Source organism: Myotis myotis, unplaced genomic scaffold (genome assembly GCF_014108235.1).
Source record: "Myotis myotis isolate mMyoMyo1 unplaced genomic scaffold, mMyoMyo1.p scaffold_m19_p_18, whole genome shotgun sequence".
NCBI classification, from domain to species: Eukaryota; Metazoa; Chordata; class Mammalia; order Chiroptera; family Vespertilionidae; genus Myotis; species Myotis myotis.
In genome coordinates, this window is record NW_023416322.1 from 21,403,886 (window position 1) to 21,419,191 (window position 15,306).

The 15,306-nt window shown below is 49.4% G+C and overlaps 1 pseudogene; it reads right to left on the reverse strand.

Moving 5' to 3' along the window:
• Window positions 1–14,351: 14,351 nt before the first annotated feature.
• Window positions 14,352–14,435, reverse strand: LOC118673866 (annotated as a pseudogene).
• Window positions 14,436–15,306: the final 871 nt, after the last annotated feature.

Consider the following 15,306-nt stretch of genomic DNA (forward strand, 5'->3'; position numbering starts at 1 on the left):
AATACTTACAACAACATGGACTATGAATGAGCTTGATTAATCATTCTAGCTTGGGGGCAGAGTGAAAAATCAACACCATCCCAAGCACACTCATTTAGTTCATTGATTTTTTGAACACTGACTCAGCACCTATTTTGAGTGAGACACCGTGCTAGGGACTGTCATACAGAAAAGAGGAGGCATTGGGCCCATCCTCAAGAATTGTACACTTAGGGCAGCGGTTCTCAACCTGTGGGTCGCGACCCCTTTGGCGGGCGAACGGCCCTTTCACAGGGGTCGCCTAAGACCATCATGCATATCAGATATTTACATGACGATTCCTAACAGTAGCAACATTACAGTTATGAAGTAGCAACGAAAATAATTTTATGGTTGGGTCACACCATGAGGAACTGTATTTAAAGGGCCAGAAGGTTGAGAACCACTGGCTTGGTGGAAGCCAGTCAGCTTTGAACGTGAGATCACAGCTACCTAAGTCTTGCCATTCTGGGTCAAAGATGTGCCGACAAAGAAGTCTGTTGCCTTTCTTGTTGTGTTTCTCTCCTGCCCCTGCTGCTAATGGCCACCGTCAGGCCTCAGAGTATTAACGCAGCGCTGGGTCTGAGCAGAGGGGGCAGAAGATGGAGAAACAGCTGTGCTGAAGCTCAGGGTCCTACAAAGATAGTTCTCTATCCTCCGGCCCTAACTTACTCCTTTCGTCCATCTGAGTGGGGGCCAGAGATCACACTGTCCCATCCTCTCTCTTTTTCTTTTAGGTCTCCCCACCCTCAGCACACACAAAACAAAACCCCAAAACACTCCTCCCCCCTTCAAAACAAAACAAAACTGCTCGGCCTCTTTCATTTGGCCAAAAAACACAAACTTCTGTTAAAGACAAGAAGACAGACCCAAAATGGAGCTGCTCACGCTAAGCCCGGTGTCACCAAACTGAGACTTAAGTAAATCACAACTCATTTCTCCCAGAAACGGGACCGTAAGCCAGCCAATCAGGAGTCGCCTGGTCAGCTCTAGCTAGGCCATCTGCCTGACAGACCCCTGCCGTTCCCTAAAGGAAAGTAGTTTCGCAATAACCACCCCACTTTTTTGGCCGACATTCCTTGTTCCTGCTCCCTTCTGCCTATGACGTCTTTTGCTTTGTGCAGCTCCTCAGAGCACCTACCTGCTAGAATGGCTGCTTGAATAAAGCCAATAAGGTCTTTAAAATTGACTTTTTTTTTTTTTTACATTTTCATTCATATAAGCTCATGCAAGATAGGAGAAATGGCATCTCCAACATGGCAGACACTTCAGACACTCACACACTGAACTAATATTTGGTGACCGACTGAATGAATCTACAGTATTTATGTTCCAACAGCTTTAAATCACACACCCACTTCCCCTCCTCCCTTATACACCGCAGAGGTTCCAGTGTCTAAACCTGCTTTCTCCTTCACCATTTGAATCGATTTTCTCAAGTGCCATTAAATCTTTCCCGGGCACAGCGGCTTTCCTGGAGGATTCCGGGAGGGACGCAGCGCGGCTGGGGGTGAGGCAGGCCAACAGGCATTGTTCTGCTTCAACACATTTTCAGTGGTTTGCTTTCCTGCTCCCTAACACACCTGGAAAGGTTTTCATTCCGTCATGCAACAAAAATATGTTGATATTTACCCTGTGCCAACCACTCTGCCAGAGGCCAGGGTACCGAAGTGAGCAAAACACAGTACAATCTCAGGCCTTAAATCAGTGGTTCTCAACCTTCTGGCCCTTTAAATACAGTTCCTCATGTTGTGACCCAACCATAAAATTATTTTTGTTGCTACTTCATAACTGTAATATTGCTACTGTTATGAATCGTAATGTGAATATCCGATATGCAGGATGGTCTTAGCCGACCCCTGTGAAAGGGCCATTCGCCCGCCAAAGGGGTCGCGACCCACAGGTTGAGAACCGCTGCCTTAAATCCTGCAGCTGACAATGCAGAGAGGTAAGCGATGGAGTGGGGCTGGGACAGACAGGGACAGGCACTAAGGCGGTGTGGGGCGGAGGCTCCTCCACCAGGCTTTGTTATTTTTTTAATTTTTTCTTCTGGAAACTTCCAAACATACACAAATGTTGAGAGGATACTACAACACACCCTCCCGCATCCATCGCCCAGCTTCGACGATTGATGCCAATATCCTGCCATTCTCATTTCGGCCGCCTCCTGCCCCTGTTTTCCTGTGGAGTATTGGACAACCAGTCCCAGGCATCATCGTTTCGCCCATTTCTGATTTCTCTGTGCAGCTCTAACAGATGAGGCAGGCCCTAGGCCCGTGGTCGGCAAACTCATTAGTCAACAGAGCCAAATATCAACAGTACAACGATTGAAATTTCTTTTCAGAGCCAGATTTTTTAAACTATATAGGTAGGTACATTGTTATTAACATAATTAGGGTACTCCTAAGGCTTAGGAAGAGCCACACTCAAGGGGCCAAAGAGCCGAATGTGGCTCATGAGCCGCAGTTTGCCGACCACTGCCCTAGACAGTCTCGAAGGGGGCAGGAAAGCTTCCTGGGGACAGTGGCACCTAAACTGAGGCCAGAGGAGAAGGGCTAGCAGGCAGGCAAAAGAAATGGGGGAGGGATAGAGAGAGAAGGACGCAGTGGTGTGGCCAGAGCAAGGGGCAAGGTGAGGCAGGCCTGCAAAGCCAAGACAAATGATCCGGTTTCACCCCTCCTTACACACACAGAGAAGAGCCGTCGCAGTTTTGAGCAGGGCGTGATGGGACCAGATTTGACTTTTGGACAATAACTCAGCTGCATGGATTGTGGACTGAGGTGGGGGAGACAGCGCTGAGGAGATACTAGAGGGGCTTTTGTTCCCTGAAAAGCTACAGGGGCAGGGGGCTGGGTGTGAACTCTGGAGCTCCCCAGCCTTGCCTGTGTTGCATTTTTATTGTTACTGTACAAACCCCAGCCTGGCTTCTTACAAACGGAGTGGCTTTGACTTGGCACATAACGGTTCAGCTTTTCTGAGCCTCTCAGTCCTCGTCTGTCCCAAGCACAGCATTTGCTTTACATGGGACCTTGATCACAGTGGCGATGAAGAGATAGAGCCTAAATGAATCAAATGCTTCAACTGCCTGGCTGTGCGCCCACTCCTTCCTCCAGCCCAGATTGCAGCATTCAGGTCCCTTCCCTTCCAGAAAATTCTGTGGTCAGAGAAAGAGCACCGGATTGGGGCTGGGGACCCAGAGACTAGAGAATTCAGTGCTCCACCCCACCTGGAACCTTCTCGAGAGGCAGCTCCCCTGGCTGCCCCCATGCATGTTCCCAAACCTGCCCGCAGGCCTCTGCTCAGCCCCTGTCCCTCACCTGGAATGCAGGTGTGTGCACGCGTCTGTTTACTCTGCATTGCTAAGTGAGCACTCACCATGTTTGGGACCCTGTGCCCTCTGCTCTGTGATCTGGGGGCCTGAAAATGAGTGAGAAACAGCACTGGGCTCCCCTCAAAATCCTTCCTATCCTTTGAGCTCATGCCCATCCCCTCCATGGCACCTCTCGTGCCCATGCTGAGCTCAGATGGTCCAGAAGCCACGGTCCAATAACAGCACGGAGTTGAGGGCCCTGATGGGGGACAGGTCACCAGAGGAGAATCCAGCAGATTCTGAGGGGACCAGGTCCCTCCCCACGGGTCCTGTGATGTGAGTAGGACAGAGCTGGGCTGGTCAGGGAGAGCCTGAAGAGGTCCTTTGGCTGAGGTCAAAGGGCCAGGGGACCACATTGGTGCCAACATGCCGCTCCTGCTGCCGCACCGCCACAAGTGGCCACACGGGGTCAGTGTCCTCTCACGCTTCAGTTGGCGCGGAGGTCCCACAGCCCTCCCTGCCCCCTTTCTGCAGCGTTTGTGCCTAATTGTGAAGAACGTCCCTAAGGCTGGGAGCCAGGTGGCCCATTAGGCCGGAGGGACCCAGTGGACAGCGAGGAAGAAGATTACAACCACAGTCACGCTGTTTCACCGAGAGCAGCAGGGGCCCTGCCCAGCTGCTCGCACCGCTGGCTCCAGGCTAATTCAAACACAGAAAGCACTCATTTGGACCGACATGGGGTTGGCAGGAAGGTCTGCCAGAACAGGGAAGAAGTCTGACTTAGGCGCGTTTAGGAAGATGGAGTGTCATGCCCGGGAGGAACATACGTTCTATTCTGTCAGCCCCAACAAAGAGGAAAACTGACGTGGTGTGCTTAGAATGGTGCACGCTGCATTATTAGGTATATTCCTGATGACGGGGGAGGAGAACCTCCTGGCAGGAGAGAACTTTGACATCGGCGAGAGCCGAACCCTGCCCTTTACATTTACGGCGAGGGGAAGAATCTCCCGCAAGCTAGCTTCTGCCTGTGCGTTTCAAACCTTGTTTCTCTTCCACCTGCCCCCGACTGCCGGGCTGGGTGTCGCCGGTCACATGCATCCTGCACGCTGACCTTTGGTGGGCAGTAGGGAGATTCCGAGAAGCCAGGTCTACACTGGGGAAAGGCACTAGGACGTGACTGCAAATCCCACCTAGAAAGGCACCCTCAATTCGGTTCCTCTTAGCAGATACTGAAAATGCCCACAGCCACTCCAAACACGCCCAACATGAAAGGAAGTGTGACTGACCAGGGATTGCCAGTGGGGAGAGACTGGCGTCTTCATTGATTATAGTTAATATATCTCACTTTCCCAACTTGGATGAATTTTAAGCAATTGTTAACAGCCTCTCCCTTGAACCTGGAAGAGATCCTTGTACGTGAGGGTTCCTGACGCCTAAGCTTCATGAGCTTCATGGCAAACCCACCCTGGCCTGGGACCCCTCACTCTCTCCCCCTTCTGTCCTTCCTCGTGCCCCCAGGAACTGGCTTGCCTTCCGTGCTCCACTGCCCGGCTGTGTTGCTTCTGGGTGGAAGGTGGAAAGGTCTTGGTCCCAGCCCTCTGGGCCTTGCCCTTCCTTCTAGTGGACACACAGCCCTTCCAAGCTTTCCACTGATTTGACAGCCAGAGGCTCAGACATAGGGAATAAAACAGGTTCTTCTAACAGGCCTTTGCCTTCTTGCCACTTGGGTGCCCATGAGAGACCAAGCCCCACACAGGTGTTGATGGTGCAACTTCACCTGAGGTCAGAGGGCTGAAGTGAGGAATCATGTTTCCGAGGAAGTCAGATTTGGGATCTCCTGGGGCTTTTATCCCTGGAGGTGGGGTAGAAGATCTAGGTTGGCAGGATGGGTAGAGCTTGGGCAGCTGGTGGCTGAGGCTGGGGCCACTGCCACCTGCCCTCTGGCCCCCCAGACCCTGCCCTGAGTTGTTCTGTAGATGAGGCCAGGTGTCCCAAAGGCAGAGGCAGTGTCTTATTTATCTACTTGACCTCTGCACCCAGCATGGTTCTTGGGATTTAGTTAGTCTCAATGAGTGAATTTGAACAGCAGGATGGAGCTGGGGAATCCAAATGCTCCCAGGTGGCCAAGGAGCATTCCACCAGGCTCTGAGGCCAGCTCTAAAAAAATACCGGTTATCTAAATAAATAGATATGTGAATGAATGAGCAGTTGGGAAGGAGCTGGCAACTTGGAGGCAAAAACCTCTGGTCATGACAAGAGAAAAATAAGAACTCTTGGTTAAACAAGATGGATTGGAGACCTATTCTCTCTCCTCCTTCCCCAAACTCCACGTATGAAGTTTTATTAAGAAATTAAAAAGGTGTGAGTTCCCAAGGCCAAAGATAAGAGATGTCAACCACTGTTTAGAAGACACAGTGGGATAAATGGAAGCGGCCTGTCAGGGTCGAGGAGGCTGCAGTAGACGCCAGCTTCCTCCGAAGGTGGGAAGAGATGGGACAGAGAACCAGGGCCAGTGGGGACCCTCCTCCTCTCCCTCCCCCCCCCCCCCCCCCGCCCCCGGAAGCTCATTAGCTGCAGAAACAGACCAGGCGGAGGACGGGGAGAGAGGCACACAGTGAAATCAGGGACTGTGAATGCAAGTCCCAGCCTGTGCCCTGAGACCCAGGCACCCTCCTGCGCTCCGTTCCAAGCAGCCGGGCGGCTACCTTCTAGGGGGGAGGATGGAAGATTCTTCTCTAGAAAACCTGAGCAGTCCAAGGGGAAAGGCTTATAGCTACTGAAATTTGGGTCCTCTCAACACATAAGCAGGCCCACGTCCTGGCCCCACACTCAGAGGCAGCCCAGGGTCCCAGAATGGGGGACGATCACTAGTAAACACACACACACACACACACACACACACACACACACACACTCTCTCTCTCTCACACATTCTCACATACACACTTTGCCTTCTGCTCATGTTTTAGGGGAAATGCTGAGAAAACACTATTTAAAACAATCACCACTTTATTACATCTCCAAAGTGAGTAGAATTATTCTTATCTGCTAGGGGTTGGACTGGGTTTTGAAAACCATGCTTTTTAATGAAAAAGGCTTACAGCAACTCCGGATCACTAATATTATTCATGTAGCTGTGGGTTTATGCTGAATGTAATGATCTAAATAAGTTTTCACATAATTCAAGAATAGGGGTGTTTTATTAAAAACAAGTTTAATGCAAATGAAATTTCTTACTTTTTATTCCTTGGGTGTCAAGAGTTTTTAACAACAGGAAAAAAAAAACAAAACCCAGTGTATAGTATATGCAATCTGATTTGGGATTTTCCCTAGCAAAGCATTTTACTGGGGGGAAAAAACCCACCCTGATTTTTTTCCTTTAGAAGGTAATATATTTTGATTAGATTTTGCTTTTTTGGTTCATGTGTTTTTTTATCCTTATCAGACAGCCCCCAACATTAAAGACAGACATCAAAATAAGCCTCCAAAAAGAAACAGAAATAAAGCAACCCAGGAAACAATAGTGTAAGGTGCTGAAGAAAACAATTATAATCATCTTCAGGAAGATCAAGACCCATAAAAAAAATAGAGGATTCTATATATTAAAGGAACAAACACCCAGAGAAAAACAAGTAGCTCTTGGAAATGTAACATATGATAGTCAAACTAAACTCAGTGTGTGCGGGGGTGGGGGGGGGAGTGGGGGGAGGAGCGATGGAATATGAACTCATGGAACTCCCCCCAAAATAGAGCAAAAAAAGACAGAGATGGAAATAAGGAGGTCAAATATACCAAAGAAGTTTCACTGGGAGAGACCAGAGAAATTGAGAACAAGGCACAATCAATAAACAAATGCAAGAAACATTTTCAGCCCCGAGGACATAAATCACCAGCTGAAAGAACCCCAAGGACCAGCCGGAGGATGAAAACCGACCCACATGGCGGTACTTCATCCTGGCTTGTCAGACCGCCACGCACCAAGAGGTGATCCTATCGGCGTGTGGGGTAGAGGAACAGTCACTACAAAGACCAGCACTGACAGGAGATGAGGCTGCTCGCTGGCAGCCGGGAGCTAAAAGACAAGCAGTGACACCTTCGAAATAATGGGGACAATCCTTCTGGCCCCGAATTCTGTTTGCAGCCAAACTTACTCCTGGGAGGGCTGACTAAAGGCATCTGGTCGTGCACAACTTTAAGTTAATTTACCTCCCACCGTGACCTTTTCTCAGGAAGCTACTGGAGCAGGAGCTCCACAAAAAATGAAGGCATAGCCTGGCGGGCGTGGCTCAGTGGTTGAGCATCAACCTATGAACCAGGAGGTCACGGTTCGAATCCCAGTCAGGGCACTTGCCCAGGTTTTGGGCTCCATCCCCAGTAGGGGGTGGGCAGGAGGCAGCCAATCAATGATTCTCTCTCTCATCATTGATGTTTTTATATCTCTCTCCCTCTCTCTGAAATCAATAAAAACATTAAAAACATTTTTTTTAAGTGAGGGAGTAAACCAAGAAAGAGAAAGATAGGGGCTACCAGCAACTCGGGAGGAGGAATTTCCAGGAGAAGGCGAAGGGACGGCCAGCACGACAGCCCTGGGCTCCCTCGGGCCCAGGTAGAGCGGGAGCTGAGAGCGGGGGCATGAGGCTCCGAGAAAAACAAGTGTCCCGTTACTCAGTGCCAGGTCCCAGAGAGGGGGTTTGGAGGAAAGTTAATGACAGGCTCCTGGAGGGTAAAGCAAACAACAAAGGCAGTTCTCAATATGGGTGGGCAGAGGGAAGAAGCCATGCAACCCAGCGTGAGGAGACTGAGCTGGGAATGGTGTTTACCCAGTAATAATGCAAATACTGATTTAAAAAAATACATTTTGATTGATTTCAGAGAGGAAGGGAGAGAGAGAGAGAGACATCCATGTTGAGAGAGAACCATTGATCAGCTGCCTCCTGCACACCCTCCACTGAGGATCAAGCCCACAACCCGGGCATGTGCCCTTGACCAGAGTCGAACCTGAGACCCTTCAGTCTACAGGCCAACGCTCTATCCACTGAGCCAAACTGGCTAGGACGCAAATGCTGATTTTTAAACATTGCCACCCATTACTGTGAGGTGGGAGAGTGGGTGTGGGTGCGTGTGTGTGTGCGTGCGTGTGTGTGTGTGTGTGTGGCAGGTAAGATAAATCAATCCTTATCTTTCATGGTGGAAGTTAATAAAGGCTGTCTAAAATGAAAAAGAAATGAAGAATTAGCCTTTAAATATGGAGGTGAACATTTTAAACCAGCTAGAAGATGTACAAGTGGTTGCCCCTGGGGCCGGGGCTTGGAGGGCGACAGGGGATGCAGATGGCTCTTGGTTTTTGTTAGAAGCCCTGAAGTACCATTTAACTCTGAAAACCTCCTTTTGCTTTTATGACGCTAAACACAAAAAATGGCAATTCCCCAAACCTCTGCCCCCCACAAGCCCTCTGCGCTCAGAAACCAGGTTGCCATGAATCTAAGAAAGGGCTTCATGTCCCCCACTAAAGCCCACCAGAGTTCCCCAAAGCAAAAGCACCCCCTCTGCTCCTTTGTAGGAGAAAGAAACTCAGCCGACAGCGCCAATTCCCCCGCCTTCCTTCCAGCTGCTGGCCCTCTGCCAAGACTTGGTTCTTTACTGAATCAAAGCAGTAAACCCTAAATCTCCGGCCCCACCCCCCACGCCAGATCCAGCCAAACTGACTTCGCAGGATTTATTAAAATGGGAGAAATCTAACCTACGAAGGGACACACACACACACACACACACACCTCGAACCACCAGGCATCACAATCCCTATTGTCCTCTGGAGAGAGCAGAATGGATGGGCTGCCCTGGGAGGCCCAGCAGATGGGAAACTCATTACAGATGTGAGCCTCGGCGTCGGAGGGACACTTGAAGACCTGTGCATTTGAGGAGTTCAGGGGTATTCATGGGTTGCCTGGAAACCAGAGACCAAATAGGAAACAGGAAGCCCGAGGAGAGTGAGGCTTGAATATTTCAGCATCATTTCCAGAGTGAAGGCTGCGTGCCAATGCCTGAGGGCTGCAACTCTGGTCCTTATTTCTCTTCAGCCTCAGGTCCCCAGGACTCCTTTCACCTCATCGCACCCCCTCACCCCCATCTCACTTAGAGGTAGATGTAGGCTTCTTATAGGGTCCATGTTAGAGTCCGCGTATGTGTGTGCACACACACACACACACACACACACACACACACACACACGATGTGAAGCCAATTTCTGGAAGTTTCACAGAAGTATCATCTCACACCTCCAGGTTTCCTGCAGCTGCAGGGGCCGCCTGTGCAGGGCACTGATTTACTGCTTCCATTTGTGTGTCCCTGGGTGAGGCTGGGTCTGTCTGAGTTCGTCCCAGAATTCACTGCGGGAGCCGAGTGTGGCCAAGCTCAGAGAGTGCCTGGGACACAAGGGAGGCCAGAGCATGAAACACAAGCGTCCCCCAGCCCAACTCACCAACCCTGTCTTTCTGTGCTGCAGACACAGGCCTGGCCTGTGTGTGTATGTCCCTTCATCAGTTAGATTCCTGTGCCCCTTACAGTCTGTGCGTCTGTCACTGCAAACGCCCGTGGAACCCCTTCCCTCCTCCTGCCTGAAGATCTCCATGGGGGCTCCCGTTCTTTGTGCTCACCCCTCCTCCACACCCCATAGACCTTTGACTGCCGTTCTCATTTGGCACCAGCATCTGCGCACTTGAATGTCTGGGAAGTGTGTGTGGTGTGAATTTCAGGGCCAGGCTAACCTTGCTTCCATCACTGATTAAATATGGAGCAACCCAACCTCTCTCAGCCTTGGTCTCTTCCTCTACAAAAACAACAACAACAACAAAAAAACATGGCTGATCCTCTCCTTCGGTGATGTTGCAAGGTCTGGGGGATATGAAATCTCTGGGTCTTGAGTAGACGATTCTCCCAAGTAGACATACCAATAGTCAACGAGCACATGAAAGGAAGGCCAATATTGCTGGCCATCAGGGAAATGAAAATTAAAACCACAATGAGATACCACTCCACTCCCACTAGAACGGCTGTAAGAAAAGTGAAAAATAACAAGTGCTGACGAGGATGTGGACAAATTGGAACCCTCGTACATCACTGGTGGGAACGTAAAACGTTAACTGCTGTCGAAAACAGTTTGGCAGCTCATCAAACAGTTAAACATGGAATTACACATGACCCAGCAATTCCACCCTTAGATATATACCCCAAAGAATCAAAACCAGACACTCAAACAAGAACGTGTACACGAATGTTCACAGCAGCAGTACTCCCAACAGCCATCATGTGGAAACAAACCCAAACGTCCTTCCGCTGATGAATGGATAGTGTCCTATCCACACAATGGAATCTTATTCAGCTACAGAGGAATGAAGTTCTGATACATGCTACACCATGATGGGCCTATACGAAGTGAAGGAAGCCAGAAACAAACGTTCCTATGTTATATGGTTCCATTTATGAGAAATGAGATGAGGTGAATCCACAGGAACAGAAAGCAGATTAATGGTTGCCCAGGGCTGGGGCTGGGGCTTGGGGGCCGGGGAGTGACTGCTTATTGTGTTCAGGGTCACATTAAGCCGAGGAGGGAGAGGTGCCTAATCCTTCTGAAAATAGGGAAATTCTCAACATGCTTTGCCAATGGTCTTTTCAGGGGGGAGCTGCTCTGGACTTAATTCTGACCAAGCACAAAAAAAACCTGGAAAGTAGAGATGGCAGAGCTTGTGAGCAGGTAAGTGTGCCATCGTAGAACGCTAAGCCACCATGACAACCAGACAGCAGGGAGCACCAGGACCGGGACCTCAGAGTCTAGGTTAGCCGTTGCTGCATAACCAACCAACCCAGAACTTAGTGGCTCCACGAGAACCATTTACAGATGGGAGATAACACCTCACACCCGCCGAGATGTCTCCTCTCAAGGCAAACAACAAACCCAAACCGAAATGACAGAAATAGGAAGCGCTGGAAAGGATATGGAGGAACTGGAACCCTTGTGCACTGCGGGTGGGACTGTAAAATGGTGCAGCTGCTATGGAAAACAGTATGGGAGTTTCTCAAACAATTAAAAATAGAATTAGGTGGAGAAACTAAGATGGCGGCATAGATAAACACCGGGAAATTTCTGCTTCCCACAACAATCGATAAATGCATCAAAAACACAAGGTGGACATCATCCAGAGCTACAGGAGGGCTGGCTGAGTGTAAATTCTACAACTAGAAGGAGAGAAAAGCACACTGCGAGCGGGAGGAGCTGCGGAGGTGGAGTGCAGAGGTACGGGGGCTCGCGCGCGCGCGGAAAGGGTCTGGCACCTGAGGATGCGGCTGTCTTTTTGAATCCGGAGGGAGACACAAGCTCCCGACGGCTCTGAAATCCGGTTCCGGGAAGTCTCTGGGGACCCAGGGCTCATACGGGGAAATACTGGACTGTCTGGCAGCGGGCGAGCTTGAGAGCAGCTTTCCCTCAGAGGTGCTTGCAGCCGTTGCCGGGACACTGGGACTCGCGACTCCTTAGGGCAGGGCTGAGGCTCCGCCATAGCTGCTTTCTCAGCCCTTTGATTCCTTGAGACCCCGCCCCAACCAGGCTGCGGCAGAGGCTTTTGCATATGAATGCCCCGGCCATTTGCAACCTGTAATTACCTAACCGCAGCCGGGCCAGATAGACTCAGAGCTTCCAAGAGAAGGCCCAGGCCCCACAGCAGCTTGCATTGCTACACAGCTGAGCATCATCAGGGCAGCTGATTCTCGCTGCCAATTGCCCTGGAGGTCAATTCCTCCCAGTGATCCTACAACAACCAAGGCATAGCTACAACAAGACTGTGCACAAAGCCCACGAGGGGGGTGCACCAAGAGTGTCCACCTCAGGTAACTGGGGAGGCTGAGCTACTGGGCCCTACAGGACACCTAGCACACAAAGCCACTCTATCAACACAGGGAAGCAACCAAAATGCGGAGACAAAGAAACAGGTCACAAATGGCAGAAATGGAGGAAAGCAAACGATTGGATATAGAGTTTAAGGCCACGGTTATAAGGTTTTTCAAGAATTTTATGGAAACCGCCGATAAATTTAATGAATCCCTCAATAAGTATAGGGAGACCATGGAGGACATGAAAAAGGACCAACTAGAAATTAAGCATACACTGACTGAAATAAAGAATAATTTACAGAGATCCAGCAGCAGAAAAGAGGATCCCAAGAATCAAGTCAAAGATTTGAAATACAAAGAAACAAAAAATACCCAACCGAAAAAGAAAAAAGAAAAGAGATTCCAAAAATATGAAGATAGTGTAAGGAACCTCTGGGACAACTTCAAGCGTACCAACATCAGAATTATAGGGGTACCAGAAGGAGAGAGAGGGCAAGATATTGAAAACCTTTTTGAAGAAATAATGACAGAAAACTTCCCCTACCTGGTGAAAGAAATGGACTTACAAGTCCAGGAAGCGCAGAGAACCCCAAACAAAAGGAATCCAAGGAGGACCACACCAAGACACATCATAATTAAAATGCCAAGAGCAAAAGATAAAGAGAGAATCTTAAAAGCAGCAAGAGAAAGACAGTCAGTTACCTACAAGGGAGTACCCATACGACTGTCAGCTGATTTCTCAACAGAAACCATGCAGGCCAGAAGAGAGTGGCAAGAAATATTCAAAGTGATGAATAGCAAGAACCTGCAACCAAGATTACTTTATCCAGCAAAGCTATCATTCAGAATAGAAGGTCAGATAAAGAGCTTCACGGATAAGAAAAAGCTAAAGGAGTTCATCACCACCAAACCAGCATTATATGAAATGCTGAAAGGTATTCTTTAAGAAGAGGAAGAAGAAAAAGGAACTCTTACCATTTGCCACAGCATGGATGGAACTTGAGAGCGGATAAATACCACAGGATCTCACTCATTTGTGGAATATAATGAACAACATAAGCTGATGAACAAGGACTGATCCAGAGACGGAGAGGCATTGATTGGACTGTCGGGACTTGGAGGGAAGGTAGGGGAGGGTGGGGGTAAGGGGGAAAGATCAACCAAAGGACTTATATGCAAGCATATAGGCCTAACCAATGGACATGGACAACGGGGGGGTGAGGGCATGAGCGGGGGTGGGGGGCGTGGGGGGTAGAGGGTAACGTGGGGACAAGGACACATATGTAATATCTTAATCAATAAAAATATATTAAAAAAAAAAATAGAATTACTATACCATGCAGCAATCCCACTTAATGGGTTTAGACCCAAAATAACCGAAAGCTTGGAGATATATTTGCATACCCATGTTCACAGCAGTATTATTCACAATATCCAGAAGGTAGGAGCAACCCGGGGGTCCGTCAGTGGATGAATGGATAAACAAAAAGTGATACATACACACAATAACATATTATTCAGCCTTAAAAAGGAAGAACATTCGGACACATGCTACTCCATGGCAGAACATTGAAGACATTATGCGACAGGAAATAAGCCAGTCACCAAAGGACAAATATTGTGCGATTCTACTACTTATGTGAGGTACTCAAAATAGTCAAAATCAAAAGGAGAGTGAAGGTTGCCAGGGGCTGGGGGCGGGAGGGGTGGGAGTTGGAGGGGCAGGCGTGGGGGTGGAGAGTTAGCGGTTTAACGGGTACAGAGGTTCAGTTTGGGAAGATGAAGAACTCTGTGGGCGGATGAAGGTGGTGGTAGCACAACAATGTGGGATGTACTTCATGCCACAGAACTGTACACTTTGGGGTGAAGATGGTAAATTTTATCTTGTGTGTATTTTGCTACAATTAAAAAGTTTATATACAGCCCACCCAAACCTAGAGGTTGAAGAGAGGTCAGGCTCAGCCTGGATGCATGGGGAGGGTGCACCATCGGCTATGAGCACTGGGAGGTGAGTCGCTGGGGCCATTTTTGTAGACTAGCTGTCAGAGTTGGCGTTTCCGGGACTGGGGTCTACGGCCTCTTCCATTCTCCTCTACCTACATGTCTGGCTGCTCAGTCTGCCCCCTCTTCTTAGGTTCCTCATCTTTTTTTTTTTTTTTTCAATTAGCAATAATCATGCCTCGGATAAACCTCATTGGCTACTACACTGCCACTGGGCAAAGCTGGGTTCCTCATCTTGAGGAGTGGCCCAACCGGCCAGCCCCCTAATACTGAACCTGGACTCTTCCCTGACCTCTTCTCCCTTCCCTGTTCCTCCCCCACGTACTCTGCCACCAAAATACCCTGCCTGTTCCGCAGCCTAAAAGCCTCCACTCTTCCCCAGCCCACTGTCACCGTCTTTCTCCAGCCCCTGCCACCCCATCTGTGGGCTACCACCAGCACCCCTCTAACCCATGAGTCTCCTCGACTGGTCCCCTGCGTCTCCCCTCCTCCACAGTCCCTTCAGAGGGAGCAAGTCACCATAAGTGGGTCCCGCCCTTCCTGCCAGAGGTGCTCCCCAGCTCCCTGGGTCCTCTCGGGGTACAGGCCAAGCTCCTGCGCGAGGGACACCAGTCGCCTTCCCTGGCCACCCAAGCGAAGTGGCACCCAGAACATTGCGTGACAGGGTTCAGTTTCCTTTCCAGCACTTCTAATCACTGCTTTCTTACTTATTTGTCCTGTTCTACCCTGATTCCTCTTCTCCTTGTTTCTGCTTCTTGTGTATTTCTCACATTTGTAGCTATTTACATGTGTTCCCTCTCCTTACGTATGGAATTATTACTGATCTTGACTGTTTTAGATCTACAAAAAAAAAAAAAAAGGCAATTTCATATGGACCCGGCTGTTAGATTATGGGCTGTTCGTGAGTGACTGCATCCTGGCGTCCTCACACCTGGCACAGAGTCTTAACTAGTCAGTCTCACGCATCAGGCCTTGGGAAAGGATTTCAGAAAGTCCAGAGGACAGGCAGGCACGGCCCCCGAGACGTGAAAAAGAAGTAGGATGCTCGAAGTGGAAATTCCGAGTATGAAACCAAGAATAACCCCAGTGAGGAT